Raw genomic sequence first — 27,676 nt, 5'->3', positions numbered from 1 at the left:
TCTTGTCTCAAAGATCCGATGGATATCCTTGCCTGGCTAGCCTGGAATCTTACACAGCATGAATTCTGCTATGTTGGAATTACCTTAGCACAATCACCCTATCTCTGGCTTTATTCTGTATCACCAGTGGATGGCTTTTTTTTTTTTTTTTTTTAAACTCACAAGACAGATACCATTTTAAAGTGGTAGTCTTATGATTTGATTGAAATTGAGATTTAGTATTCTGTAAATGAATGCTTAAAAATATTTGTAACATTATATCCAAAAGAATTTATAGTAACCTTTTCAGAATATTTATTATATACAACTGTATTGGACTCAAGACCAAAGGGACAGTACTTGTGTCCCCCGTGCCCCCCAAGTACTTTGTAGGAATATGCAGGAGTGACTTTGGATATACATTCTCAAAAAGAGTTGCCCTGCCAATAGCTAGAAATGCTCCTTTGAAGGCTGGTGGCATCTGGGGTGGGGGTGGGGGGGGTCTGAAAAAAATTACTTTTGTTAACAGCAAAAAGAAGCCGTAGAGCCATATTTTTTTTTAAGTCACACTTGGGGAACAAAAAGTCTTCCCTGGGCTGATAAAAGTGAAAAAAATAATTGCGTCTTTTGTTTTATACATGTTTATGCATATTTCACAACATTTCATTCAGGCTCCTCATTTACTCCTTCAAATTTCTAAATTTCACCAAACTTTAAAGCGGCAAAAAGAAAAAAAAAATCTCGCTTTTTCAAATTGGACAAAGCTTTTTCCATTTGAGTGATCTCTGGGAGAGCAGGTAATTTGTGTTAAACAACTGATTGACTTGCTAGCCCCCTGGGCGTTTTCCTAAGAGAAACCTTGGCCGAGAGCACAGCTCCCTTCGCAGCCACTTTCGCCTAAAGTGGATCTAACTACACATTCCGGCAGTGACTCTGACAAGGAAGGGGGGAAAAACGTCCCGCGTTACACTCTCCTGGTGGTGGGGGGGAGGTGGACCCTCGCTGGCGGGTTTCTGTTTCCTTGCAAACAGGGGTTTGTCCTTCTGTTGAACTTTCACCTCCCGAACTCGCCTTCTTTCATTGGACAAAGTGCAGAAAGAAAGAGGAGAGACCGAGGGAGGACGGGAGAGAAGGAGAAAGGGGGTTGAAACACCACTCCGCCTCCCCCTCCTTCAACTGTCACTGATGGCAAAACACTTTCACTTTTAACTGGAGGAACCTCTTATCCCTGCCTATCCTCTCTTCTTCCTTCTGTATTTTTAGCTCAGAAACCAAGCAAATAGCCTTAGCATTCCCATCTTCGGCCCTAGTTGTTAACACTCTCTCTCTCGGCTTTTTCTCATGCCTGAATGGGCCCCCCTTTCCCCATCTTCTGAGGAATCCCCCCTCCCCCATGCCCCTTATTTTCCAGGTCTGTCTTGCCAGATCCCTCTTTTGCCAAGGACTGCTCTGGCGTGGCCTTCCCCTCTCTGGTCTGCGGGGCTCTGCCTCCTTCTTTTCCCCATCCAGTCTGGACACCCCGCACTCCCACCTCCCGGCTCCCCTGCACCTAGCCCCCAGCCCCCGCACACCCTCCCCCCTTGCTTTGGCAACTGCGATTTTTTTTTTTTTTTTTTTTGCTAGCCTTGTTGTTTACCCAGCAGGTGGATGTGACGTCAGGGACGCACAACAGCAAAAAATAACAACATCTCCCTCCGCGACGTGTTGGCCTCTCGCGCGCCTTATTTATTTATTTGTTCCGGGAGGCCAGGGGAGGTGGGTGGGGGCTAGCGCCCCAGTGGATCCGAGAAGTGGGGAATGTTAGGCAGCGCCCTGGGGCGGTTTGGGGGTGCCTGAGACGGAGAGGGGGCCTGGGCCGGAGGCCCGGGGTGGGTTAGGGAGCGCCCCCGGCCCGACGCTGCCCGCGCCTCTGCCGCCGCCGCCGCCGCTGGCTGGGCTCCGGGAAGCTAGTCCGGAGCGGAGGAATCTATTGTTATTTATTGTGTGGCGGCTGAATGCTGTACTCGCGGCGGCCCGGCCCTCGCCCGGGAGTGCGTGTGTGCGCGCGTGTGTATGTGTGTGTGTGTGCGTGTGCGCGAGTGTGTGTGCGGGGTGCGCGCGCGGGCGGGAGTGGGCGCGCGCGGGGAAAGGCCCGAAAACACCTTAGTTTGCACCGAGAGACCATTTGCAGCGGGTGAGTTTGTATTTTTCCATTTCTGCTCCACTTTTTCCCAAGCCGCCTCCCGCCTTGTTTCCGACTACTTTAAACAACAACAAAAACCAGCACAAAAAAAAAAAAAAAAGAAAAAAAGAAAGAAAAAGAAAAAAGAAAAGAAAAAAAAAGAAAAAGAAAAAAGGAAAAAAATACTTTTCATCTCCAGGCTCCACGTGCATCTCCCCTAGCCCTCCCCAGAGGCAGCCTCTCTCTCCCCCGCGTTGGGCCGGAGCTCAGGGGTGGGTGGGGGCTGCGCGCCGGCGCGGGCGTGGAGAGGACTCCGGTGGCGCCCGTACTCTTGGGTGCATTTCCATAAGTCAAAAGGGGTTGCGGGGGAGGGGGGACGGTGGCGGCGGCAGCGGCAGGGAGGAGGCGATCTCGCTTTCCCTTCGGCCCCTTCACGCCTCGTTCTGCGCTTTCCACAGTCGCCGCGGGGAGAGAAATCGATAAGCCCAGGCCGCCCGGCGCAACTTTCGGTGTCTAGCGTCGGGGTGCCTTCCGAGGAGCATGGCGAGCGCTGGGCCCGGGGTCGGGTCAGTTGCGGGAGGGGAGGCGCGCCGAGCGCCTTTGGAGCCCAAAGTTTGGACTTGGAGCAAACTTTTTCCCTTCGCTCTTCGCTAGTGTTTGCCCCCCTTGGTGCCCCCGGGGCTTCGCCGCAGAATGACTAGGGACATCTGCGCCCTAGGCCCCGCGGCTGGGGACATCCGTGGTACCACGCACGCGGTGCCCCGAACTTGGCGGCGGGGGCACTCCTCCGACGCCCGCTGGGAGCTGGGAAAACTCAGACACAAACCCGCGCACCCCCAGTTAGACACGTACCCCCACGCGCGCTTGGCCGGGCCAACCCAGCCTCCCCGCGAGGGGTCGGAGACCACGGTGGCCAACTTCGCGGGTGGGAGCTGGGAGTAGGGTGCGCTGAGGGGAGTCGCCGAGCCTGGATGCACTCCGCCGCACGCACTTTCTGGGTCTACTCCCCTCTCAAGCCTGGGGAACGGGGGGATTTCTCAAGCCTCAATTTATCCTGAGACGCGCGCGAGTCGCTGTGTCCCTTCGGCCCTGTCCTGGAGGCTGATGGCTCATGGCTCTCCGTCCTTCGGCTGCGCGCCGCCTTTCTCCCAAGCTCCCCTCGCTACATTCCTGCCCCGAAGAGAGGACTCAGCTGAGCCGGCAAGCCGGGCGTGCGTGCGCTTCGGGTGGGGACCGCGGTGGCGGCTCCGGGAGCCGAGGAGTTTGCCAGTTGCCGCCGGGTCGCGGTCATTCGCTGCTTCCGCCTCCACTTCGCCCCCGCCTCCCGCCCCCCTCCTCCCTAGACACGGCCGCGCTCGGAAACTTTGATTCCTTTTCCTTTTAGGCCCTCGGCGAGCCCCCCTCCCCACCTGTTGTGAGCTCCGCCTTGGTCCCCGGAGACTGGCGGTGACACACGCGGACGCCGGGGAGCTCCTCGCCCAGAAACAAAGTCGCATACCCCCTCCCAAGTGTTTGCTTCGAAATCGCTGCGTACAGCCACCCCCCCCCCGCCCGTCTTGCCGAGCAGCTCCCGCCCCCCTGTGAGAATAAGGACTAAATAAACAGTTGTAACTTCAAACCTTGCGCCTGCGATCGTTTCCCTATCCCACCCCTTTCCCCCTTTCCTCCCCCCTCCTTTTTTGTTGTTGCAACTTTGTAAGATCCCGGGGAAGGTGCTGAGACTTTGGCTCGGGCCGATTTCCCGGTCTCGGAATCCTTGTAGGGAATCCCTGAGCCACATCCTCTCTTTCCTCCACGCGCGCTCGCCGGTCTTCCGAGCCCGCCACCCGCTCGGTCTTGGCCCCCCCAGCCTACCCACTTATCTCGCCCCCCTCAATTTCCCCCAACCTGCATTGAGAAGACTTGCTGAGGGTCGCCCCGGTTTCTTGTCGACCGCAGAACCCGAAAGTTTGCAAGAGGAAGAGAGCGCGCGGCGAACAAGCGGGCAAGGGGCAGCGGCAGCGGCGCCGCCAGGGACCATGGTGCTGCCGGCGCCTCCTCCGCGGGCGTGAAGGCGGCGCTCCCACTCTCCCCTCGGACTCCGCGGGTAAGTCGAGGCGGCCTTGGGCACCGGGGCGAGGACGGGGGCGGGTGGGGGAAGGGGCACCCTAGAGCTTCGGGCTGCACCCCGGGGCTTCTCTGCGCCCAAAGCCCCAACATGGGCGGTGCGAGCGCAGCGATCAGGCGTAGGAGCCAGGAATGTGCCCATCCTCAAGCCGGTAGGTGCTTCGAAATACTGGACTTTCTCCCCCCCCCCTTTCTTTCCTAAATCTGAAAATCTGGAGATCAAAGTTTAGCAACGAGTATAAAGTACTCCGATAAAATATGATGACATTCGTAGCTCCCCTTCTCACCCCACTCCCCCTTTTTATAACTATTAATTATTTCCAAGTCATTGTGTCCAAATACCCTTGCCGAGCTGATTACAAAGTGTATTGATTTAGTCTGGGCTCATCCTTCGCGTTCGTTTTCCTTTTTCTTTTGCTTGGCCAGAAAACCCGAAATGAAACTTATTTCTTCCTTTGCGCACCCCCCCATCCTCATCTGTGAAGCTTGGGCAGAATAATGAAATTAATATAAACACTTCATTTGGTTGCATTTGAGCTTTTCCAGCCCACTTCTGCGGGATTGGTGTTGCTCTCTTGTCCAGTCACAGGTATTTTCCAAGTTTGGATTTCCTTTTTTGTTTGTTGAATGTTGGAGGGCCATTCTGTATTCCCTCTGAAAGGAGTTTATACATTGAAACCATCTACGCTTTACCTTTGGTTTTTCTGGAGGCTTCAGGATTTAGGGCTTGCACAACAGCTGAGCTGAGAAAACCTGAGGGATGTTTAAGGGATTTTTCTCTGGCTGAAAATATGTTGAAGAGTATCTCCAAATTTTTACCTTTCATCTCCTTTCCCTCCCCTGGCCACCCTCTCTTTTTTTCCACAGTGAGAATCAGTTTAGGGGAAGATGTCTTAACTAGAATTTGAAGAGAAATGCTGAGACTTCAGCTGTTTTCTTTCTGGTGTTATCCTGTATAATTGAGACACAGGAGTTGCTGTTATTTTCGGTTCCAGAGAGAAATGTATTGAATCTTTTTGAGAATTCCACTGGAGTTTTGATTCCCAAAGTGGAAAGACCCATCTCTTTGAGGCCTGGAAAGAAAATTGGGCTCACAGATTCAGAGATGAGTTTTTCACTCTCTGACTTTCCTCCTTGAAACATCTCATAATGAAAGAACATGAAAAATATTAAAAAAAAAAGAACTCATCTAGTTACCATTCAAAAGATGTAAGCTAAAAAATCTCAGTGTGGAGGGGGCATTTAACATCTTGCTACTAGCTGCATCTCCCTCCCCCCCCCCCCCCCCCAGTCTTTGGATTAGTCATTGCATGAGAGAGAGAGAAAAAAAAAAAAATCAGTTTTTTTTTTTTTTTTTTTTGAAAAGTAAAGTAAACAGCCTCCAACTGCTGAACCTTGACAACCCAAATTAAGGAAGCAGGAGAGATCAAACAGAACTGCTGCTGTGTTGTTGTCAGGAGGTCTACATGGAGAACCCTGGACTATTCGATCAAGCAGCAAAGCTATATATTCACTAATGCAGAAATGGACCATTGCAAATGCTGATCTTTGTTGTGGAAGCAAAGGCTCACTTCGAAGGAAATACTCAGTCCCTCTTCAGGCAGCATTTGGGTTCTTTATAGATGCTGAGTAGTGAAATAAGTTATTATTTTTATATGCATTCTTATTTATGAAGAGAATGCACCCAGAAAGGCATTAAAAGGAAATGCAGTCTTCCAGAGGCTGGCTGTCTTGCTACCCAGAACTGTGCACTGGAATTCTTTTTACCAACATGAGACTCCTACACTGGAGTTAGATAACGTTTTCTCACATCAAGTTTAGAAGATCTGCCTTGTCAGGGAAGCCAAGGTTTTGTATGTGAGGGTTTAAATCTGATGTGAAGCTCAAAAAAAAAAAAAAAAAAAAATTCCCTGGTGATGAAGTTTTGTGTCAGCCCACTCTTGGAATTTAAAGAGGCGAGAGGGAGCATTCTGCAGATTAGACATAACCTCTTTTTTTAGATTGACATTCAACATGACCATGTTGCTACTTTTATTCAAATTCTCTGTAACTTGTCCTTGCTTGTTGTCTAGGAAAATTTAACTGCTTTACATTTTTAAAGGGAGTAGTAACAGTAATTACTTTAGCATTTTGTTTTTACAGGTTTATCAAAGTATAATGAAAGAAACATCGACTTTTCAAATTAACTGTCTCAAATTAAGGGGGTTGTATTGCTGGTGATGTCTGAAAGATTTTGTGTTTATATTTAAATCCTAGAGTATAAACTGTCTAACACTTTTTTTAAAGCTATAAACTCTCCCCAAATTAAATGTCGTTTTAAATTAAGTAGAACAAAATAGCAAAGAGGACACATAAACGCGTGGAAAAGAATAAAAATAATTATCATTTAAGAATTGCATTTTTAATTAACAAATGTTGATCATATAGTAAGCACTATGTTTTTTTAAGCCAGAATTTCATAACTAGAGTGCCTAACATGTTTCAAAGTCTGTAGCTTTTATTGGATATACCTTTTATTGTATCATTAAACAATGTGAGTTAAACATACACATGGATGCTATTAGGCAATTTTCTGCAATATGTAATGTTTTTAAAAAAGCTATAAATATTTTCTAGTTAAATCATTTGTACCAACAATAACAAAAGTTAACTGGGTTAATATTGAGCCTGGGCATGGCTTTCTGTTACTAAGTTTTTCCTTGCTTAAGACTCTACCCCGGGCCTTGTATATTTGCATTCGTAGTCTCTGTTGAAGTATATGTCTGTTTTCAGCAGATGTTTAAATCAACAGAAGAATTGTGATATTTCCTAAACAAATATATTTATACCACTGCATGTCCAATGCCTATATAAAGGAAGAGAAGGGAGAATAGAACAGATGTGACAACTTCTTTTGAACCCAGCTTCCTTTTTGCAACCAGTCTTATTGGGCTGTTTATTTGGTTTTCATGTTTTCTTTCAGACTCAACCTCACTTTTGAAATGTTATCTTGTAAAGATTCTGTACCCCCTCCCCCCAAATGTATGTGTTATTCACTTTAGGTGTTCTAAAGTACCAATTCCTTTTCAGTGGCCATGCCAGGAATATTTACAGGGCATTACAATGGTTCTGTCTTTTAAAAATAATTTCAGAAACACGTTAATAAAATTTAAATAGATTGCAGGCTGTCAGAAATAGTATAAATTTTGTTTATGATTCAGTTACTTTAAGGTACTTACATTAAAGAAACTCATTTAACCCCTGACTGAAGAGCATTAAGTGGGGAGGCAAGCCCTCCAAAGAGCTCCCACTGCCCTTTGCTCTCCCGATAATCTTAAATTACTACAATTTAATTGCAACTTCAAGGCCCTGAGCCTGAGCTGTTTCTTTAGGGCTGAAAAGGGGTTTCCAGAGCATAGCTAGATTTGCACAGGTGGTATTTTTGTTTTTTAAGGGAATTTTTTTTTTTTTTGGCTTAGGGCTTTTTCTTTTCCCTTCTTAGCCTGTTTTAGGTGTCATACTCCTTAATAGAATTCCGTCATAGTAAATGTCATTTTTGCTAAGCCAGCAGTATTGTTCTTTTTTTTAAGTATGTTTTTTTGGGTCAGGAGTGTATAAAAGTCTCAAGCAAGGAGGGGTTTGTTTTCTAAAGAAAATAACCTTAAGAGACGCATCTGAATAGACAGGTGAGCTTTATACATGAGCCAACATATACTTTTACTATTCGTAGGAGATTTTTTTTTTCTTTAGTTGATGGTAGTAATCCTACCAGGTGATCAAACACTGAATTTGTAAATCAAGCCAGCCAGCCAAGTGGGTTTGCAGTTGGGCTGGTGTAATTTCTAAACGGTCTTGCTTGTGCCTTGTTACGCTGGTCTGCAAGTCACTTGTGCTCTTCAAGGAGTCATCTTAAACTGATTTTTAAAAATATTTCTCTTCCTTGGTGCTTGGATGAATTAAGGTTAGAAGTGCCAACAACTAGAACGTCAGTAGGCTTGAGATGAGACGAATTCCTGAAACAGAGGAAAACCTAGCCAAATATGGGGTATTTTATGCATGACACTTACGTTGTGTCCCCCCCACTCCCTGGACCCACATAGTTTATTTCAACGTGCATGTGACGATGTGGTTAATGGAAATTAAGTAGATTTGGCTTGTGCTGCCAACCTAAAAATAAATGTTGTAAGGAATGTTTGATTTCAAGAAATGCTTTGCTTTTGCATCCCATAGATAATGTTCTTGCAGTAATGGCTACAAGGCTGGTATTCTGGAAGGAGGAAGAACAGTGGGGTAAAGTACATAGCAGTTGTGTTCTCTGTTTCTTTAATTATTTTTATTAATTACATCCAGTTTGTGCTACAGGCATTTTTCGGGCCTTATTTGCAGGTCAGCTTCCATTCACAAGAAGGTTGTGCCGGAAGCTGTATCCTTTTCCTCACACTGTTGCACCCAGTCCTGAAATCTCTTAACCAAATTAGCTTGAGGATGTCTCTGCAAGACTTGTTTTTCTTTTTGAAATCCCCCGACACCAGTTTTTAATATATGCCCTGCCTTGTGCACAACAGGTGTTTGGTAGTTATTTTATGGGATTTAACATGAGAAAAACATGTCCTACCTAGGCAGCCACTGAAAGAAGGAGCTGTCTGGAAGAAAGAATCTGGAACTCGAATAAGTATAGATGGATTTTTCCGTGTGACTCTCCCCAAGCTCTTTGGTTTTTATAAAGTGGGGGAGGGGCTCGATTTTGTGCCTCCATATTTGCAATTAAGTTGTAGTAATTTAAGATTATTGGGAGAGTGCAAAGGGCAGGGGAAGCTTTTTAGTGGTCTCATCATGATGCTTGAAGCTGCTCACACATGGGGTTAAATTAGTTTCTTCAGTCTGAGTACTTAAAGTAACTAAATCGTAAACAAAATTTATATTAGATCCTGACAACTAATAATCTATTTAAATTACATTAAAGTATCTAGACAAAAATTTAATTAAAGACAGAAGTACTGTCAAGCCCTGTAAATATCTTGACAGGTCTACTCACTTGGAACTGATATCACGAAATATTTACATATGTCTGGTGTGTCCGGGAACATCGTGTCAGTGCCTGTGCAAAGCTAATTGCGCTTTCTTTCTGAATCACATTTTTAATAAAATAGTTTTTTTTTAATAAAGGAGCATGAATACGTACAAAATTGTGTTCAGGGGTTCTGTTTACTGTTTAGTTTTCAGGACCACTCATGGATGTGTTTATTTCCTCTAGTTGCTGCTAATTCAGACAAAAAGCTGAAATGGAGGAATCATTGACTAGAAAGCTCATGTCATTCTGTTTTATTTCAACAGTTTGAAGATAGCAGAAGCTAGTGTCTTATACGACAGTTTACTGAAGGGGAAAATGGGCCCGAGTCTGGCATTATTGGGTCCCTGTTTTATATTAGAATAGATTTACTTGGGATGGAACAGAGATTTTTCTCCTGAATTTTCATTTTGGATACGTATTTGTTTATTAGGAGCAAGTCAGGTGAACATTCACAGTTGGCCAGATTCTCTGATTTTAGCTAATTTTGTGTGATCGGCTTTATTGTTAGGATGCTGAATAACAGTTCCAGCATCAACTTAAAAAATAGAATTTCTCAGCTAGCCTTTTCTCCCTCCTGGTTCTACACTCGAGTCATAATGTCACTTTCCCTGGTCCCGGTTCCCTGTCTGTGAATTAGGGAGAGTTTTTAAGGTATGGTCCTTGAGCTTGGAGATCTAGCAGCACTGGGGCTGTGTTTTTACTGAGACTTTTAAAGATATTCTTGATATTCTCAGGACAGTTATTGCAGCTTTTGGTGCGGGGGAGTGGTGTGACTTTTGCATGAGTTGCTCCTGTCCCAGAGCCTCTCCATTGAGTTGGCGATGCCCAATCAGAGATTTTGGAGGCTTCCTTTCCTGGGAACAGGTGAACACAGAGGTGGCAACCCATACTCATCGGTGATGTGGAAGAGGGCGGCTGGTGGTAGTAGTTCAGCGTGTTTCGGAGTCAAGTCCTGCCTCACCTGCTTCCAGATCATTGTGTATGTCTGTGTGTGTGTTGGGGGAGATTTATTAAAAATACACATGCTTCAGCCAGAATTCTTGCTGACTGACATGCAAATGTGCATTTTTAACAAACCTCCACTGGTCATTCTGATGTATACTAAACAGAGACCCAAGCACCAAGTGATTTATGCTCTGAAAGATTCCGGAATTGAAATCTTGATCTTCACTTGGATTTTACCAATGAATTTGTTTTGTTTTGAGACCTGTATCCTTTTTAATGTATTTGGATTTCTAGTAAGAATCAAAGCTGGTGGCTTTTAGACGGCACGAGGATTGGAATCACAGCAGGGCTGTTATTCCACACACAGACGTCATCATCACATTGCCGCTGGATGTGCCCTATGGAGGGTGGGGCCAGCCTTTTCTTTTTTTTTTTTGAAAAAGCTCTCCCTGTCTGATTCTCATGCCCACCAGAGTGGGAGAACTGGGCTCCTCAGTGATCAGAAATGGAGGAAAGCTTACAGCTCTTCTTAAGGGTTTCACTTGACTGTTTGGACTTCATGAAACCTAAGAAAGGAATACAGGTTTCCTTTTCAGAGTCCAGCACTAAAAGAAACATTAGATTCTTAGAGAAATAGGGGAAGAACAAGAGCCTCACAGTTTCACTGAGTGGTAGGAACAATGTGGAACATGGGTAGTTTTCACTAAGTACCAGACATTTCTTTTCAAATTCTGCCTTGCTTGCATCCGTGTTTCCAATGGGCGTTGTCACATTGTAGCTACCAATTAGTGTCAAATGGCTTTCTGGGAATTTTTTTTTTCTCTATTTCATCTTAATTTAAAAATCCGAACTGTTTACCCACTAGATTAACCCTGCTGGTATAAGTATGTGGATTTCCCTAGGCATCTTGGGAAATTCTCTATCATTGTGCATAATGGGACCTGCAGGATTATTGATGGAAGTAGCCTCGTCAAGGATGCCACATAAATAAAGCAAGCAGAACCCTAAGACAAATGCACCCTCCAAGATTATGAGATAAAGAAAGAGAAAATGCTAAGGAGGCTTGTTTAAATATTCAGGGCTTCAGCTAAAGATCTATCCACTAAGATCAAAAGAGTTATTTAAATAAAAGTTGTGTAGACATTTTTCATCTGTATTAGTGATGTGCTTTTTGAAGTTACCCAGCAGTAAAGTGTTTGTCCAAGAGGCCCTCACCTAAAATGAAAATTTTTTTCCACTTGACTTTGGGTGCAGTTTGATTTTAATAGGTAGCCAAAAGTTTGCAATTGTTTTTATGTTTAGAACTTCACAGTTGCTTTGGCTCTCGATTTGGGGGGCATTTGGAATATTCCTGTAATACAGAGTTCTTTTATTTCTGTTAAGACCCTGAAGTGCTTAAAAAATATCTCTGATGGGCCCGGTTTTTCAAATGAGAGTGTATCTAACCTCACATAAAGGATTTCTATAAAAGATGAAAAATGGAACTGATGGGAAAAAATAGAAGGTACATTGTAGAAGCCACATGGTCTTTCTACTTCTGTCACCAGTGGGTAAAATCTATAGCATGATGTTAAATCACTCCACCTTGTTTGTTGAAAGGGTGTTAATCATTTCATTAAGAAAGGTTAAGTAATCAACTGATTTATCATTAGGGAATCAGTGACAGGCCCTAACGTATTAGAGAAATTTTCTAATAGAAACTTTGCTGTGTTTGACGATTGGGCAGGAAGCTAGTTGAACCTGGAGAGGGGAGGGTGGGGCCTCTGTAGAGACTATATTGCTGTCCACATGTAACTGTCAGTTATTTTGGGGAAGATTATCTCTTCCCATAGCAAATGGTTCAGTCTCAGGTTTTCTTTCATGGCCTTCGTCAGGCGTGTTGTTGCAGACCCACTGTTCTGTGTGCCTTCTCCAGGCTTAGGAAGGGTTCAGCCGCTTGAATGTGTTCACCTTATTTTCTAAATAATGGCTTTTGTTGCAGCGTGATGCATGTTGACAGTAAACGCGCCGTGGTAACTTGGGTAAGCTTGCAACAAATTCTTATACCTGTAGGAGCACGCCACCCTCGCCGCTCACTGGGGGTGCTTCTCCCTTTTGTCCCACTGTCCTCCTGGCAGCGGCAGCACAAGGTTTCAATGTTCTGGGGTGAGGATGGGCATGGGGTGTGGGGGAGTCAGCTCCCCTTCTGGCCAAACACGGATCTTTCTCTTAGACCCCTCTGTCCCCAGACCATACACAAAGTGTGGTTCTAGCTGCTTCTTCCCGAACACTACTGGGGGGAGCACCTTTTAAGGATTTAAAAAATCCTTAAAGTGAGCTCTCTTTTCTGTATTTGTTGTTATTTATTTCAGTCAGGAAGCAGGACAGTCTTTGTCACTAGCTAGAGAAATTATCTCTGGGTCAGAGAGGACTTACTTTGCCATAGCAGAGGACCGGAGTGCAAGGCATCTTTAAGGTCGTCATAAGCACTTTTGGAAATGGTGCAAATGGATTTTATATTGGGATGCGGGGCTCTAGTCTTGTAACAGGTGCCTCAGTTGTTGAATAAAAAGCGATGCCTTGGCCTCAAGCACTTTGATCTTTGAGTTGAGAGCAATATTTGAGGAAGGAAAGCTGGCAGATATTTACAAGCTCTTTCTCTAAAACGACACGCTTATAGCTTGCCACTTTTATTATGAAATGTGTAAGACAACAAGACGATGTAATTCAGAGAATAATTCAGTGAGCATTCATGTACTTGCAGCTCAACCTCAGGAAGAACACACTTCTGATCCAGTTGTAGAGGCCCCTGGCATGTCTTACCCCTCCCCCGCTTCTCCCCTGGAGGTGCCCTCTGCTCTCAGCTGCCTGTCTCCCATCCCATGGCTTCCTTTATACTTTTAATACGTATGCATGTGTATTTTCCCCAATACAGAGTTTTCTTCTGCATGTTCAAGATGTATATTGATGATACCCTCTTGTATGTGTTCTTTAGTAACTTGCTTATTTGGTTGTTTTTGGTCAGTATGTAAAAGTCATCGATGTGAATGCATGTGGCTGAAATTTATGCATTTTTCCATGTGAACCTTTTGAAGTGTTGAATATTAATTCATGACAAGCTCTTTACACTTGAATTTAAAACCCTGCAGCGTTCTGCAGTTCCATACATTGAAAATGTAGGATTGAGGTAAAACCATCAGTCCTGACTCCATCTTCATAATGTGTGCATTTGCCAGTGTGGTGTTTTGTTTGTTTTATTTTGCTGGTTTTTTTTTTTTTTTTTTTTTTTGAGGGGAAAAACTTTAAAGTGAAACGTTTACCAGGGAATGTGATTTAAAAAAATAATATATCCAGTGGCTGATCTCTTAAATTTAAGGAGGAAAAAAAAAAAAGATGAGGCGTTCATTTGAAGGAGCCTAGCCATTTTCTCATTCTTATTTTAAAGGCTCGGCTTAGAACTTAACAGTTACATATGCAGGGTAGCAAGTTAAAAAGCGATGTTTAATTAACAGGCACTTTATACTTCACTATCCTTGGTATGATAGAGGCACCTTGTTCTTCAGTGGAGAAAGGGACTTCTGCATATTTTCAAGGGCTGGCATCGTGATGGTAAGAAAGCCACATAAATAAAGATATACTTAGATGAAAATCGGAACATGTTTTTAAAATAGTGTGTGTCTTCTTTCAGCTCTGTTATCAAACTTGCTGCATAAGCCAGAGCTGGTGCTCTGTGATTATGCTAATGACCAAAAGAATCGATGATGTGGAACTAGATGAAATCAGTGGTATAATCGGAGAGAGTTATCAGGGTTTTTTGTCATTAAATATTAGTGATAAATAATACACTGTTCATCTTGAGTAGAGAGAACATATTTAATTCTGCTGTGTACAGAGTTTCGATTTAGTTAGGCTCATTGCTGAGTAAAATGATCATTTGTGATTTAAGAGGAAAGATAAAAGGCATTTGTGTCAGCATGGCCGACCGACTCGGGCCATAGAAATGTTTACCTTGACCAGCCAGGAAAGGTTGGAAAAACTTTTTTTTCCTCCCTCCTCCTAGGCAACTTGGATATTTGTACTGACATTTTATTAGGAATATCGGATACTCAGTAAATAGCATAAATGACCCGGGATGTTAAACAATATGAGTGTAAAGGTAGATAGTGTTTCCCTCAAGAATGGAGAAAAATATAACAAAAGGGGAATGTTTGGACAATGCTCTTTTTAAAAGATGGGTGTGTGTTAAACAGGGACCATTAGAGTCAGTGTTACCCATTAAACACTGGCTTCAATTTTAAAATTTTTTGGAGTTTCTCATAACAAATAAAGTTATACTTGGTAATGGTTTATTTAAGGAGAAGTCATACTTGTAACTTAGCATCTTTTTCCAGGTTCCTGAACCCTTGTGGGAAAACACTGGCGCTGCCTTCTTTGTTGCAGAGGGGTTTCCAACGCAACTGTCCCTAAAAGACACGCTTTCCTGAGCGGTGTCCGCAGTTGTTTTACTCCTGCACAGCAGTACCAAGTGATAAGAGAGAAAATAAAAGAGTAATTAGCTATGTTTTATAGGATGTAAAGACAGGGCGATTGAAGTCTATGAAAGAAGAAAGTCAGATCGAAGGCCGATGTGATGTAATTTTTTTTTATGTGCTGTAAAAATGGTCTCTTCCTAGGAGAGGTTCCCAGCCTGACTCACACCAGCCGTATTCTGCCATTTTCCTGCCCGTGGCCCTGTCCATCCGTGTTGGTTCTTACCAGCCGTACCATCTGCCCTTCCAGCGGTGGCCTTCTCTGCGGGAAGACAGGCCAACTGGGTCAACTTTTGTGATCTGGCAGATGTCCACTAGGAGCTCAGATCAGGCCAGGCTCATTTTTATGTGTGTCCCAAGCCAAGATTTCAACTTGGTGAAAGACTGTGGAATTTATTTCCCAAAGCACTGCCCAAACTCTGTTCTTTTTTTTTTTTTTTTTTTTCTTCAACTGCCTCCTTGGGCTAAGATGATCGCTTAATGCTCTTAATTATTCTGGATCTCCCTGTCTTTTCGAACACCTGTGCGTAATTCAGATCACGGGTGGTCACAGAGCCTGGCTCACCACAAGCCTTCTCCTCCAGCATGGGAAAACCCCAAGGATCCTGACCAGGTACCGTGTGGTAGGGGTGCTGAGTGGAGGCTTAAAAAGGATGAAACATTTCCCTTGAACTTCCACTGTGCCATGGAAAAGATCCTTCATCGCTGGGTTGGGATGAGTCTGACAATGAATATCTCAGAAACAATGTTTTAAAAAATAAACTCTGGGGTTCCCGTCATGGCGCAACAGAAACAAATCCGACTAGGAACCATGAGGTTTTGGGTTCGATCCCTAGTCTCGCTCAATGGGTTAAGGATCCGGCTTTGCCCTGAGCTGTGGTGTAGGTCGCAGATGCAGCTTGGATCTGGCATTGCTGCGGCTCCGATTTGAACCCTAGCCTGGGACCCTCCATATGCCGCGGGTGCGGCCCTAAAAAGACACACAAAAAAATAAAATAAAAAACAAAAAAATAAACTCTCATTTCCGATGGGGTAAGAAAATAGTTCAGTCACTTTGGAAGATGGTTGGGCAGTTTCTTAGAAAACCAAACATACTCTTACCAGGCGATCCAGCAGTCACCCTCCTTCGTTTTTATTCAAAGCAGTTGAAAACTTAGGTCCACTCAGAAACCTGCCGGTGAGTGGTTACAGCAGCTTTGTTCATAATTGCCCAAACCTGGAAGCAACCAAGATGTCCTTCAGTACGTGAATGCATCAGTAATAACTCTGGTACATCCAAACAGTGGAATATATTCAGCAGTAAAAAGAAACGAGCTGTTAAGCCGTGAAAAGAACGTGGAGGAACCTTACATACATATCACTAAGTGAAATAAGCCAATCTGAAAAGGCTACATACTGTGTGATTCCAACTATATGACATTCTGGAAAAGGCAAAACTTGGAGACAGTAAAAAGATCAGTGGTTGCTGAGGTAGGGGAGGGAGAGGTGAACAGGCAGAGCAGAGAGGAATTTTAGGGTAGTGAAAATAAGCTGTATGATACCATAACAGCAGGTACGTGTCATTGTACCTTTGTCCACACCCGTAGAATGTACAGCACCGAGAGTAAACCATAATGTTGTAATGTAAACCATGGACTTGGGGTGATAGGGTATGTCGTGTAGATTCACCCGCTGTAACCAGTGTACCACTCTGGTGGGAGAGGTTGATGATGAGAGAGGCTAGGTGTGTATGTGGATATGTATGGGAAATCTTGTTACCTTCCCCTGCATTTTGCTGTAAACCTTAAACCGCTCTAAAAGATAAAGACTTGGGAGTTTCCACTGTGGTACAGTGGGTAAGAATTTGACTTCAGTGGCTCAAGTTGCTGCAGAGGTGTGGGTTCCATCCCCAGTCCCATGCCATGGGTTAAAGGATCCAGCGTTGCCGTGGCTCTAGGGTAGGTCACAGCTGCAGCTCAGATTCAGTCCCTGGCCTGTGAACTTCCATATGAGACATTAAAAAAAATTTTTTTAAAAGCCTTCCTGGAGTTCCTGTCATGGCTCAATGATAATGAATCCGACTAGTATCCATGAGGATATGGGTTCGATCCCTGGCCTCGCTCAGTGGGTTAAGGATCTGGTGTTGCTGTGAGCTGTGGTGTAGGTTGCAGATGTGGCTTGGATTCCCTTTTGCTGTGGCTGTAGTGTAGTCTGGCAGCTGCAGCTCTGATTCAACCCCTAGTCTGGGAACCTCACAGGTGCAGCCGTAAAAATAAAAAAAAAAAATTATTCCTGCATTGTATGATATCCATAGCCATTATCCATCTCTATATCTTTTTAAAGAATATGTAGTCTTTCTTTCTCTTTTCTCCAGCCAAGTGATCATTAAAGTTTCTTGTCAGAATAAGGAAGCACTTGCTCTTGAGACTTGGGGTATTAGTGGAGGAATGTCTTAGGCTGCTCTGACCCCCAGAGTGGGGACCTGTGAGAGCTGCGAAGGACCTCAGTGATGGACTGAGCACAGCCACGCCTTTATCTGTGAGGCGACTGTGGTTCAGTGAGGGGAACCTACTTTTTACTAAGACAGGCACTGGGATCAAATCCAGCCTTGTCTCCCACAATAGCACCCATCCTTATGGATTGGATTTACATACACATGTGAGTGTAGACAGCTGCTTTGGCACACATATCTAAGTGTGTGTGTTTGTGTATGTATTTGTATTTAAAACCCCACAGCATACAAATCATGCTCCATATACCTTTTTTAAAAACATGCTTTTATTCCACACTATATCCCGGATATTTTTGTGTATCATAAATCTTCTTCTGTACAGTTGTTAATAACTACTTGCATACCTCATTTTATTGTACTTCGATTTATCGTGCTTCCCTGATGCTGCGTTTCTAACGATTGGAAGGTCTGTGGCGACTCTATGTCAAGTGACTCTCAGAACCTTTTCTCTAAAGGCATTTGCTCACTTTGTGTCTCTGTGTCACATTTTGGGAATTTCTTGCCATATTTCAAACTTTCTATTACTGTTGTATTTATTCTGGTGGGTTTTTACCAGTGATCTTTGTTGTGACTACAATGAAAAGATTATGACTCGCCAAAGCCTCAAGTACTGGGCAGCATTTTTTTTTAGCAATAACGTATGTTAAATTGAAGGTTATGTACCTTGTTTTTTTAGACACAATGCTCTTGCACCGTAGGCTCCATGTGGACATAACTGATATACACCAGGAAACTGAAAACTTTTTGACTTGCTTTATTGTGATGCTTGCTTTATTTCAGTGGTCTGGTACTGATCCTGCACTGTCTTGGAGGTAACGCCTGTACTTGGCCTTCCAGCATATGCATTTGTATTTTCTTCCTCTGCGAAGAGACCCTGTTTGAGGACAGCACCATCAGGACCAACCTGTGTCTTTGATGTTTGTAACAAATGTGAGACCAAGAATCCAGTACAGGCCTCTGGAGCTATTAGAACTGTCTCTGGGTACATATGTTATACCTCCGTGTGCCTGTGCTTGGGAGGGGTGTATTGCATTGTGAATGAAATAGGGTAAGGTTGATGGTCTCTTAGTGGTTCAGATTGTCTCAGTCCTTCCTTGTTAGAAATGCACTGGTCCCATCCTTGCTCCATTAAACCCACTAGTGACATCTTTGCTCTTCTGTAGGTTCTGAACAGTCGGTTGTACGGAGCACATGGGATTCACAGGTTGGAACATGGATTAGGGATGACGTGAAGACGTGTGCTCTGTGTATTCAGTATCAACTTTGGAAAATCTACAACAGGAGTTCCTGCTGTGGCTCAGCAGGTTAAGAGCCTGGCTAGTATCCATGAGGACGTGGGTTCAATCCTGGCCTCACCCAGTGGGTTAAGGATCCAGCATTGCCACAAGCTGGGGCATAAGTCACAGCCACAGCTTGGATCCGGTGTTCCTGTGACTGTGGCGTAGGCCTCAGCTGCAGCTCTGATTAGACCCCTAGCCAGGGAACTTCCATATGCCATAGGTGTGGCCCTTAAAAAAAAAAAAAAAAATCTATGACAACAACAATGCCAAGTTATCTAGACTGTAAATAGCCCATGAAATGTGATATCTGCAAAAAAAAAAGTAGACGTAAAATCCCAGGCTCATGTAGCTTTTGAAAACTCAAAGAACAAACAAAAAGTGGGAGTACACCAGCTGTCTGATTTGTGGGACCCAGTGCAAAATTAAAATGTGGGATTCCTTGGTAAATATTAAGAATTTCAAAAAGGGGACAATAGAACTTTAAACCAAGTCATGGCCTTTCAGAGCAGGGGGCCTTTTGTAGTCACACCCCAGGAAGCTGGCCCTGCTTGGAATTCACACACTGGAAGGGCTTCACTGTTTTGCAACAGGAGGATGAGGACAGGGCTGGGGCAGGCATGACAGGCTGTGGCCCTCCTATGCCACCCACTCGGAGATCTTGGCTTTCTCTCCATGACTGAATCCAGATTGGGCTGTAAATTTCTTTTAAAGCACATTCCTCTTTCTGGGTTGTAAGATCCGTTGAGTGTAAAATATCAGTCTCCTCTGAACATTTTGCAAGGTCCTGTGATGGAAGCTAATCCTGTTCATGGTGGTTTTTGCTTTTCCTTCGTCTATAAGCTGGTTCAAGTCCTACTGGGTTGGAAGAAAAGAATGGATTTTTTGCTGGTAGTACCAAGTTTTAGAATTTCAACAGAATTGAAGGACTCTGGAATGTTTTACCTTGGGCCAGGTAGTTTTTGTTCTCTCCTGAAGTATGCATGGATCCTCTGCCCCTCGGTCCTCTGGGCATCCTGAACCGAGCAGCTGAGCCTTAGGGACCCGGATTCTTAGTGGCAGCAATAGTGCTAGCCTTTGGATTGACAGGCAGCATAAATAAGCAAATATATATGCAGAGCATTTACCAGAGCTTTGGGCTTGTCATAAACACTTGAGTTTTGGTGATAGTTTATTATTCATAAGAATGATTCTTGGTACTTGAAGTGGTTTATTAGAACTGGGTTTTGGCAGTTCACTCCCTCCTTTCTCTTTAAAATGTGTGATAGGAGTTCCTGTTGTGGTTCAGTGGTAATGAACCCGACTAGTATCCGTGAGGACATGAATCCAGTCCTGGCCTCACTCATGGGTTAAGGATCCAGTATTGCCATGAGCTGTGGTGTAGGTCAGAGATGCAGCTCAGGTCCTGAGTGGCTGTGGCCATGGTGTAGGCTGGCAGCTGCAGCTCCAATTTGACCCCTAGCCTTGGAACCTCCGTATGTTGCGGGTAAGGCCCTAAAAAAAAAAAAGATAAAAAAAAGTGTGATGATAAGTTCCCTGATGGCCCAGTGGTTAAGGTTTCAGCATTCACACTTCACACTGCTGTGGGGTCGGTTTGAACCCTGGCCCAGGAACTTCTCTATGGCATGGGTACAGCAAAAAAAACAAACAAACAAACAAACAAAAAAACACACACGTAATAACATGAGTTGGGTCGATTTGAAAACTTACCTCCCTTGCTTTCTTGCTTCCTCCAACTTTTCCCCACTTTTCTCCCCGCACTGGCCTGTGCTCCCCTCTTCCCATCAACCTTCACAATAGCTCTTCCTGACACAATGGCACTTTGAGGGGACTCTGAATGCCCAGAGGAAGTGTTGCAAGCTGACACAGAGGCCATTTCTGGGAGCCCAGGGCGAAGGCGTGTGTGTGTTTTTCTGGGCAGGGCTGTGATGGGTTTGTTAGGAGCACCCATGGGCTAGGCTTGGGGAGGGACTCTCTATGTCTTTGTAGCCTTTTTTAGGGTGCTAAAGGTTGCCAGAAGCAGGGTGGCACCAGTGTCTGCCTACCACCTTCAGGAGGATGCTCTTTCAGATGCAACTGCTGGCCCGGGGCTTCTTCTAGAGTGAAGAGCATCAGCCTCCCCACTCGCAGGTCTGGTCCGGAGTGAGGAAAGGAGGGGAAAAGGAGTTCTGGTAGCAGATGCCCTGCCAGTCCCCAGTCACCCTGACCGTCTCAGGGTGTGGACATTAGAGCCTTCTTATCTGGTTATTTCCCAGATTGCCTGTTAAATTGTCTCTTCACAACAACCTTAATTTTCATACTACAGGGACTGGAAATGATACTTTAGTTGGGTCAAACGTTAGACTACACAAGGGTTTTATAGTCAGGTTTGGGATTTGAATGTGTTTACGCAGCCCGTCTGTATTATTTTTCCCTGGCAAGGTGTCTGGTGTTTCATTCCTAGGGGAGCCACCCAGCCGCTCAGGACGGCTCACCACGTACAAACCAGTTATTAACTTGTAATCCACGCACTGTTGTCGACGTCTCTATCTCCCCACCTCGGCTAGGATGGTTGGAGAATGAGCTGGCGGTGCACGGAGCGGGTTGAGAAGAGGGACCGCACTCGTGCCAGCTAATTCCCCGCAGTGATCACGAACCATGTCGCCTGAGCTGTTTCCCATCCATGGAGCCACACCTGTGGACGCAGATGCAGATGCACCCGGGCTTGGTCAGGATTTTTAACTGTCTCCTTCGTGGTCCGTGGGCCATGTGAGCGTGCAGGACCTTGTGCGTTTCTTAGAGATTAGATCAAGTAGACTGGAGAATGAAGGTATTTTAGTGATGTGCATGCAAGTAACACCTGGATGCATTCATTCATTGACTTATCCCTCATTTGTTCACTTTTTCACCCATTTGTTCATTTATTGACTCCACGTGGCTGCTAGGCTAGAAAGTGTTACTGCCCCATCCCCTGTGCTCCTAGCTTTTTTTTTGTTTTTTTTTTTGTTTTTTTTTTTTGCACATTTTCAGTAAGATGTTCTAATACAACATCATTTAGACTTCCAAATGTCATTATTCACAGAGATCGTTGTCAACAAGCTTATGAGATTCATCTTGTTCCACCTTTTATTTACGAAATACACTGCCGCCCTGAAGCCAGTGAGTCATCTCTGCACATATTTACCATTTCTGTAACAAATACGACTTCCAGCTGCCTTTTGATTATCAAGACTCTACTAGGTAGGAGACCAAGTAGAAGCTGCCGCCTTTTATTTCTAGCCTGAGCACTTAATTAAAACCTGACAGATTGATTTTTCTATTAGGCCAGAAGGCAGGTGTCGTCTTGCACAATTCTTGATTTGAATTTCCCATTGAGTCTCTTTGGCTTCTCTTGGTCACCCCTCCACCCCCTGCCCCAAATTCGTGTATTTGGTGGAGACTCTTTCACACTGTAGATTTTATATAATGAATTGGTAAAAAGCAAAATAACGTATCTTAATAGTAAATTTATGTTACAGAGATACTGCTAGGGAATTGCTTTCATGTCTGCTCTAGTCCTGGCATCTCCAGGGATTGCTGTCCTTGGGTGATGCTGAATGGCAGGCCAAAGTCCAGGAAGCTTTCTTACCCTGTTTTCACCCCTCATGCTCCACCAGGGACAGAGTGGCAGAGGCATTGTTGACCACAGTACTGAATCCCTTGGTGGATGATTTGATTTCTTCCCTTTCCATTTCTCAATGTTCACCCTCCCCAGTTGGTATAGAACTAACTTCCTGAAAGGACTGTTGCTCTGTTCACTGAAATATAAATCTCTATCTACACATTTTTTTTTAAAAAAGATTCTGCAAAAGCCGTTTCACTGTAGTGATAAGGAGTTTCAGTAATGCTAAGGACACTGTCCAGGTAGGTGGCGAAGGTTATGGGTGTACCCAGATCATGATCAGTGCCATCTGGTTTTTGGTCACACTGTGACTTGGCGTTTAAGGGCAAGGAGTCTGGAGTTTGACAGATTTGGGTATACAGAGGCTTTTCATACTTATTGGGTGACTTCAAGCCCATTAACCTTTCTAATTTACCTTCATCTGTCATAAATGGGTGTGTGTCTGTCTGTATGTAAGAGGACGTAATAATAGAAATCACTTCATTTGTTCTCTGGATTAATGAGGAAATTCAGGTAGAATGTGATGCATGGTGCCTAGCAAGTATAGAAAGGAGCTTTATGCATGTAGGTCCTCATGATAATGACTGTTCTCTCTATTGGCTAAAAGTCACATTAAATAAGTAAGATGATTCAAGATGTGGAAATTTGCGGAGATCGCTAAAAAGTGGAAGGAGGCGTACTTCCCCGACATGGAGTGAGTCTGAACCTCAGGTTAATTACCTTGTTGTGTTTTGGGGTTTATGTTGATTGTGTTGGTTTGGCCACTTCGCTTTTGAATAAGCTCCCAAAATAGGGTTGTGTGTGGTGTTTTTATTTGTTTCTGAAATTGGTGCAGGTGCAGAAAACAGGAAGCGAAACCTTAGGCGGCCTGAGGGAGCCTCATTCAAATTGTGCCAGGCAGGTATAATACACAAATGTTATCACCTTACTGATAATCTGGCACGCTGTGAGTATTCCACGTGCCATGCGGATTACAGAGAGTGAAGTCATACTGCAGTTTGGCACCAAGTTGCCTGGCTCCTTAGTAGAGGGAGGAAAGCCTTCATTCTTATGCTCAGAGACTGCGTTGAGCACAGTGATAGGCCTTCAGAGGCCCAGGATTGCAGGTGCCGTGTTGTTCATTAGCACTTCATGTTATCTTTGAGGCTCCTCCTCTTGGGAACAGGCAAGGTACCTTTCCTAAGTGGACTGGCACCATGTCTCTGGCGTTTAAAAGTTTACGCTGGATGTGAGAGGTCGTTACATTATTGCCCCATATTCTGACACATAGAAAAATTTGAATGGCTAGAATACCAAGCTTTCCAAGTGTTTTTGGATAGCCCCATGGTAGTATCTAGAGAGAGTGTTGTTTCTTGCGGCTTAATTTGCTGCTTTTTCCTGGAGGGTTTAGGGAGAGACTGTGGCTGCCTTGCCTGCATGGTAGGGAAGGTCTCTCTTTCTCTTTGGCCAGATGCTCATCTTGGCCTGTTGTGAGCCCTTCAACTTGCATCAAGTTGGATAAAGTTTGCCCAGCTTGGCCTGGAGGAGCCGCTCCATATGTACTTCTTTGTTGAACTCAGAAGTGGAAGGTGCCCATCCAGTTCCTGCTTTTGGTACAAGGATATCTTAAATAATTTCACTAATCCTGTGACAGACACAGCCAGAGCCTTCAGAGCTGTTCCCGAGTCTTCTGCTTGGCTGGAATTTTGTTTCTTCTTCTTGAGCTTGATTCTTTGCTCTGTGGCCACAATCTCAATCTCTCTCTCTTTCTCTCCTTAACATACACACACACCCTCATGAGTCTGTTACTGCCTCATTTTGCACAGCCATCCCTTCTGCTTCCTTCGTTTCCCCAACCTTACTCTGCTCACGTCCCGTATTTTCTAGAAAAGGCATCTGCCAGAGGCATCATTCCTCTCTTCCTTTTGTTCCTAAAGGAAGGGATGGGATTAGGGCTGGGGCAGAGGGACTTCTTGGTTGGGAGGGAATACCAAATAAAAGGAGAAACAGAGATGAAGGAATGTGGCTAGATCACATATCTGTGGGAACCCGAGTCATTGTTCAGGTTTCTATTTGAGGAAGACTGCTCTGCCAATAGAAAAACCAAATCATTCCATTACTGACATGCATGGTCTCTGAACCAGACCGAACAAGCTCGAGTCTCAGTGTGGTTTCTTAGTGTTTAGTGATCTTGGGTAGGTTTCTTACTCTCAGTTTGCACTTCTGTAAAATGGTCTGGTGATGATAATACTAGAGATGTTGTGATGATGATTCTCATAACGCCCAATATCTGGCTTCTGCTAAACCTTCAGAGAGAGTTGGCTAATATTGGCCCCTCTATTATTCAAATGCCTGGAGGCAGCAGTTCCATTGTGTGTGGTTGAGAATCCAAGCCAGTGCTTAGTGCAGTGAATACTGAGTTAGGCAGTCTGCTTCAACCCCCCAGCCTTGGTACTTAAGAGCTGTGACCTTGGACAAGTTATTAAACATTTCTGTGGTTCAGTTTTCTTACCCACAAAATAGTGTGATAGTACCTACCCAGTAAGGCTGGTGGAGAGAATTAGATAGGTTAATACATGTAATTCACTGGGAATAGGGCAGAGTCTAGAAGACGTGGCGTTCCCAGTAAATCATAGGAGCTACTGTGGTTCTCTTGATCGTGCCCATGGTGACTTTTATTACCCCTTTCCTATCCAGGCAAAAACAAGCATTGAGAGGATGCATGTAGAACTCTTTCAAATCCTCCCATTTCTTGACGGCCAGGGGGCAGACACCCAAAACTGAGCCTTGGTTGGAGAGTCTTGGTTTTAAACCCAAACTCCTATCATCAGGCCTAAACATTTGGCCCCTTATCCTTTTCGCCTGGGATGGAGACACATGGAAATAGTTTGTAGCGGTGGGGCATCAGGCCTTGGTTTGGCAAGTGGAGGATGAAAAATGTTTACTTGCTACTTGCCGTAACTTATTTGCATTTTCCTTCTTTTTTTTTTCTCCACTCTCTAGGAGAAAGAAAAAGCAAAACTGATATGAGAATATATTTTGGCAATTTCTTGAGTTAGCAGGGTAGTGAATGAAAATACTTCACAAGCCACATAGTGGTACTTGATGATGATGACTTTCATAGAATAGAATTTGACTTGCCCTTGATGTATCTGAGGCCACATGTAAAAGCCTCATCAGCAAATGGGAGCTCAGCAATAGCCAGAACTCTCAAAATGCTTAGTGTGTGCAGGCACTATTGTAATGCTTCATATGTGTAATTCTTTCTATCCTCACAACAACCTTTCATCTCCATTTCATAAATGGGAACATTGAGTTGCAGAGAGATTAAGAGCTTGCCGAGAGTCACATAGTTAGATCTTTCCTATTTCACCTAAAATGCTGTAGAGAATCTGCAGGTCATGGTGGCAAGAGACCTTGGCCACCATCTGGTTCAGTTGACTGATTTTTTTGGGGTAACAGGTTTATTGAGATATAATTCATAAATTTGCCAGTTTACAGTGTATACTAATTTACAGTTGTGGTTTTTAGCACGGTCACACAGTTGTATAACCATTACCACAGCCCATTTTAGAACATTTTCACTTCCTACAAAAGAAATCCTATACCCTTTAACATTCACACCCCCTTCCCCCATTTCCTTGTAATCCGCTCTGCACTTGGCAACTACTGTATTTTTTATCTATAGGTTTGTCTCTTCCCGACATTTGCATATAGATGAATTCATACAGTATGTGTATGGCCATTTGTGTTTGGCTTCTTTCATTACATGTAATGATTCTTAAGATTCATTAACATGAATGAATATGTAGCATGAATCAATATATCATTCTTTTTCATGGTAGAGTAATATTCCACTGTACAGCTATAGCACATCTTGTTTATCCATTCATACATTGCTGGACACTTGTTTCACTTTTTGCTTTTATGATGAAGACTACTACAAACATTTTTATGTAAGTTTTTGTGTTGACGTATGTTTTTAATTCTCCTAGGAATGTTTTGAGTTGTGGAACTGCTGCATCATATGGTATCTTCTTTGTTTAACCTTTTGAGGAACTACCAAACTGGTTTTCAAAGCACCTGCACTACTTTACATGCCTATTTGCAATGTATGGGGGTTCTGATTTCTCCACATTCTCCCCAACACTTGTTATTATCTGTCATCTTTGTTGTTAAATGTCTTGTTTTTGAGATTAGGAAACTGAGCCTGGGTGAGTTTTAATGACTTGCTTCAAGTACCATACTGTGCCTTGGTGGTATGAGCCAGATTCTTCTCTAGGTATGGAAGATAAAAGGGTGAAAATCATGGTCTTTATTGCAGAGGCTCACTGTGTCTGGGACATCAGACTCGTACGCACATTGTAAGGTGATGGTGGTTCTTTGGTGACAAGATATAATGGCAGGACTTGGAACAGAAACCTGTCTCAAACTTTAAGAAAAAGAAGATTATTTAGTAGCTCACATAATTTAACAATCTGATGGTGATTAGCTTCAGGTACAGATGGATCCAGGTGCTAAAACAATTATCTCTTTCTTTCTCTTGACCTTGCTCTACCATTATCTCCTTCATTCTTAGCCATCTCATTTCTTTTTTTGGAAAGATGGCTACCAGCAGATCTAGGTTTATATTCTACCATGTAAGCATCTTCAGTGGAACAGGAATTTTTCTTTACCATAGTTCTAGCAGGAGACTTACATAGATCCCTCACTGGCCCCAGTAGGTTATTGTAACAGCTTCCCAACCACTTAGACCCAGTGTTCTGAAGGTTCTATTTGCTTCATTGCCTACTCTGGACCTTAGAGTGGGGAGAGGTGAGTCCCACCTAGACCATAGGAACTGAGAATGGGTAAGACATGATTCCCAAAGGGAAAACCAAGGTTCAATTTATAGAAGAATAAGAAATGCTGCTTGCCTGGTAGAAACAGCAGTTGTCCATTCTCTTCTACCAGTTAGGAAGCTTTTATTCACACATGACAGAAATCCATACTCATTCTGGCTCAGATAATAAGGGGAGGCATTAGCTCATTTAACTGGAGGTTCAGAGCTAGGGTAGTCTTTAGGCATAGCTGAATCCAGTGATTTAGTTCTCAGTGATTCCCTTTCATTACCTTGGAGGCAGAGTGGCATAGCAACTCCTCACTACCACAATATCCAGAGGAAGACAGAGGCTGTCTGGTCCAGATGCCATCTTTTACTAATGAGAAATTACCTTCTTAGCAGCCTCCCAGCAAACTTCCTAACTACTGTCTTAGCCCATCCTGCCTATTCCCAAGACCTTTCACTAAGCCTTCTAAACCAGTCATGATCATCAGTCATTCATGCCCATCTCTGGGGGTAGCAGTGGGGCCAGCTTTCCCTGAGGCTCATGGGTGCTGTGGGATAAGGCTGCACATCTGAATCAGATCAAGATTCCCTTCAGGAGAAAGGTGGGAATCGAGGGTGAAAATCTGGCAGTGCCTAAAAGAATACAGGCTTCTAAGGTGCTGTTGTGCGTGTGGAAGGCAGACATTTCAGACTAAAGGAATAGCATAAGCAA

The 27,676-nt window shown here is 44.1% G+C and overlaps 1 protein-coding gene across 5 annotated transcripts in view; it reads left to right on the top strand.

Moving 5' to 3' along the window:
- FOXP1 (forkhead box P1) overlaps positions 1,888-27,676 on the top strand; it is a 627,515-nt gene continuing 601,726 nt past the window's right edge. For 3 of the 5 annotated variants that reach the window (XM_021070841.1, XM_021070843.1, XM_021070842.1), the window contains exons 1-2: positions 1,889-2,152; positions 4,079-4,226. The gene's annotated coding sequence lies outside the window, so the exon portion shown is untranslated. Of the gene's footprint in view, positions 2,153-4,078; positions 4,227-4,287; positions 4,399-27,676 lie in introns of those variants that run through there. The other 2 variants (XM_021070850.1, XM_021070844.1) reach the window with 2 other exon arrangements.

The sequence above is a fragment of the Sus scrofa genome, chromosome 13 (genome assembly GCF_000003025.6).
Source record: "Sus scrofa isolate TJ Tabasco breed Duroc chromosome 13, Sscrofa11.1, whole genome shotgun sequence".
NCBI classification, from domain to species: domain Eukaryota; kingdom Metazoa; phylum Chordata; class Mammalia; order Artiodactyla; family Suidae; genus Sus; species Sus scrofa.
The sequence above is the reverse complement of the archived record's forward strand: the minus strand, read 5'-3'. Positions and strand labels throughout refer to the sequence as shown.